The sequence below is a fragment of the Chrysochloris asiatica genome, unplaced genomic scaffold (genome assembly GCF_000296735.1).
Source record: "Chrysochloris asiatica unplaced genomic scaffold, ChrAsi1.0 scaffold00002, whole genome shotgun sequence".
NCBI classification, from domain to species: Eukaryota; Metazoa; Chordata; class Mammalia; order Afrosoricida; family Chrysochloridae; genus Chrysochloris; species Chrysochloris asiatica.
Window position 1 is genome coordinate 23,008,903 of NW_006408520.1, and position 4,144 is coordinate 23,013,046.

Here is a 4,144-nt window from a genome sequence, read left to right on the forward strand (position 1 = left end):
GTCCTTGCGTCTACAACTGCCTGTCAGCGCCTAAACCAATCGCAGTAGTAACCACTGGATTCTTTTAAATGTGGCTAAACTGATGTTGGACAAATCAATCTGCCATATGCTGGCGCTGAAGAAAATCACTTGCACAGTTTGATGAATTGCTCACAGTCCCAGTAATCCATAACTCGCCCTCCTTCCTCTTCTTCCATCTCTTTCTGCACAATCTTCTCTCCACCTTTCCCTCTGAGCCTCCCCAGTCTTTTGCTTTACCCTTTGTAAAACGGACTCCAGGTAATCTGAAATGGCACTGACCCTTCTCATCCTCCGATTACCTTTCTGACGCATGAACTTGGGATAAAATCACACATCAGAAAATTCGCCGTAATTATTTTGCGATGCTATCAGCACCGATCAATCATGAGCGCGGTCCAGTGCTGGAATGCCCGGTGCAACCTAGGACGCGGGCTCGCGTCCCGCCTGACTGACAGTTTTGGTAATTAAGTGATTGTATAGACCTCTCCGACTGTTCTAACAACCTTGTCAGGGCCTGTCTGTGGACAGAACAAGCTGAAATCAATGTGCTTCCTGCTCTCTGAGCAGTTCTGAACGTGTTCTCAGACTGATGGGGAGGAGGCGTCTGACAAAAGGAAAACAGCCGCTTTAAACGATCGGATTATTGGGGAGGGGGTTAGAAAGTTTACTTCTTTGGGGCTAGGGACCGAAGGGCGAAAGGCAAAAAGCTGGCTGAGTCTGGTGGAAAGACCCAATGCCTATCACTTCCTGGCACCGACTGTGCAGGTCGGACACCATCCGCTCCCGCCTCGCTCCAGGGCAGCCGCGGAGCGGCCCAGCTGGGCCTTCGGTATGCAGCGTCCTTGCACGCAGCAGCCACGACTCGGCGGTACAATACGTTTTCGTCCGGATTAGCGGCAGAAGCTGGTGGCTCAGTGTAAATGTCACGCAGCAGCTTTTAATAAACGAATGTTCAGATTGTTAGATTGCGCGGTACAATGAGAGTTCTGTATCCTCACTTTCCCAATCCAGTTTCTCCCCCCCTCCCCCCTTATTCCTGCACACACATCACACACCTCGGCGCGCGTTACAAATATGTTACATATTCAGAGTGATCTCGCTGTGGCGCCTGCGGGAGGGGCACTCAGCCTAACATCCTCCTGGTTCCGGGTTCGGGGTGGGGGTGGGGGTGGGGGAGCCAACCGCTGGCACTGGGAACCGAAAAACGACCTGTGCTGGACCTGTTCTGAGGGATCTTTTTTACACACCACCTCAAATTCCTACTGCGGAGAGGTGGGGAGAGGGTCCTAAAAGCACCGAGCTAAGAGGCACGACCTCCAGTTAAGAATATTTTAATTCTTTTACGGCAGCTCTCCCAAACCTTCAACACAGAACCAATTGAAAGCGCACACACAAAAGAGGAAAAGGAAGCAAAATCAATCCAAGGAGTTCAAAGCATCGGGGTTGAGAAAGAGAGAGAGGCTGCTAGAGTTGTGCGGGACCACGCCGCTGAGGGTCCCATCCACCGCGCGGTAACGGCAGACCCTACCCAGCAGACACCCCACAGTGTGTGCGCGGGTGTGTGTTTGGGGGAAGCTATCACACCCTTAATCCAGCCCGCTGCTTGTCTGTCTCTTCTCTCTGCCAGCCAGCAGACGCCCATCCTTAGAGAGAAAAACGTGAGTGTAGGCACATTACGCACCATTAGGGAGACACTACGGTTTTAATGTGGCCTAATTAGTGCCGCTAACCGAGCAAATATTATTATATTGAATAATGATAAGATGATGAAAATATTAATGCTTTTGAACTTTGCACGTGGGAGCCGTTCCTTCGGTTCTCCAGGGACACCCCAAGCACGTTCAGATCCCCCATGTCAGGCGCACCTCCGGGAATTCACAGATTCGCTCCGGACATTCATGTGTAATATTAGGCACATAAACCACACCTTGGGCCATGCCACACGTCCCCCATCACGTAAAAACCCTGTTCTAACGGCGTCCTCTTTTTCTTTGTAGAAGGCCCTGAAAGGCACACCGTTGGAGTCCGTCTGTACTATACTTCTACTCTGCACCCCAAGAATATCGTGGTGTGCGCACCGGGTCTGTTTTGCCTTAACAAGGACCGTCAAGCAGGTGGAGTTGCCGGAGAAGGGCCTACTTAATTAGCATTTACATTCACAGGCCTCTCTTATTGCCAAACGCTTCTCCCTCGGGAATTTGGTGAAAAGCGGGCATTTAACAATTAGGAAATGCGGAAGACTCCTCAAAATAAGAATTTGGAATCTGAATTCTCTTTGGGAGTTTGCAGGGCCGGAGGTCTAGGGAAGCACTAATGGATTGGGTGGGAGGTGCGTTCTGGCTGACAAAGTTATGCTTGCGACTCAGAAGATGAGTGTACCCTCTTGCTTTCCGCTCCTCACCAGGCGCCAGGACTTTCCAGAGGTCACCTCATACTTCCACCCCAACCTTCTGGATTTCCAAAGAAGACAGGAAGCTAGATGCCCTGTCTTCTTTGCTTGAAGCTTTTTTCTTGACTGTTGGGCTGCACCACCAGGGCAAGGACCTAAGAGTTTCAAAATGCAGCATCCGGTAGGTCCCGGGAAAGGGGGCTACCGGGTTCCGGCCGGAGAGCGCCCCCTCTCGGGCTGAACTGCTTGCGACCCATACGTCGCGTTCCCGCGCGTTCTGGGCGTTCTTTCCCCAAGGAGACCTCCATGGGTGGTTCTGTGCTGCAATCTCCTTCGCCCCTGCCGGCTCCTTATGGACTGGAAAGCGCCTTCTAGACAAGTGTCCAGCCAAGAGGGTCCTGGGGCAGCAGCGAGCGGTTCGGCGGGAGAGGACCAGGGAGTTGGCGGATTCTGTAGACCCAGAAGAGAGTCTGTCTGCAAGAGCCGACAAGACTGCCCCGCCCCCGCGGTGTCGAGGAACCCAGCCCCGCCCGCACTAGAGGCAGGAGTCTGGGCGGGGAGATTTCAATTTGTTCCAGTGATGGCTCTAACTTAATAAGGCGATTGATTAGCGCTCAAAGTGCCGTTTTAATTAACCGCTTGTTAATTAACATCGCACATGAATTCCCCTTCCCTGATTGGCATCTTCGCTCATCGCTCCTGAGGCTCTACTTTTTCCTCTGCCCCAGCACCTCCATTCCCTTTAACCTCAGGAGTTAGTAGATAGGCTTCAGAGTTCTTTGTATAGCGGGACTGAGAGGGTCACACAGGAACTCTCTAATTTCTCCTGGAACCGGTCTACAGGTCTTCAATGGTCTCCAGCTTAGAGGGGGATGACATACAGGCTCCCTAAATTCCCCTGGGCTCCTCTGCTACCTTGTCACTTTCTCTGTTCCCCACCCACGAGTTGGAGGGATATCTCATTCCGAGTCTGCTAAGGTCATCAAGCTTTTCAGAGTTTGGGGAAAATCTAGAAAAAAAGAAAGGAAACAGGAGCGGAAAAGAGGGGATACAGTTTTGGTTAGAGGGAGCTAGATCATCTCTTGGGATCAGATCTGCGAAAAAAATCTGCTGTGGAGGTTTGTGGATGTGTACAGTTAGTTCCTGTTTTCTCCAACGTGTTCCAAGAATACTTTGTCCTTTCACCCAGCACTAAGAGAGATCTCTACAGCCAACATTGTCTTCAGATGCAGTCCAAAACCACAGTCAGGAGATTAAAATTTGAACAGTTTGTGGATACTTTACATTTACATTTAGTTACAATATAAAGCAAGGAGCCCTAGTGGCGCTGAGGGTTAGGTGTTAGGCTGCTAACACAAAGGTGGGCAGTTCAAACTCATCAGCTGCTCAGTGACTAAGATGAGGCGGGAGAAAGAATGCTGTAAAGATTTATATCATGGAAACACTATATAAGGTCCCTATAAATTGGTTTGAACTGCAGTGTTGATGGTTAAAACTCACCAACCGCTCCTCAGAAACCCTATACAGGGTCGCTATAGGTCGGAACCAACTCGATGGCACTTAACAATAAGGCCAAATTGACTTCATGGCAGTATTCTGTTTTTTTTTTTTTTCCCCCATATAAAGCAATATCTGAGCATTTCTTCCTGTACTTCTCGCTCATGACTGAGCATACACTTTGCTTAAAGAAGCATTTCTACCCAGTTCAGTTCCTCCCAAGGTAGGACTCCCCAC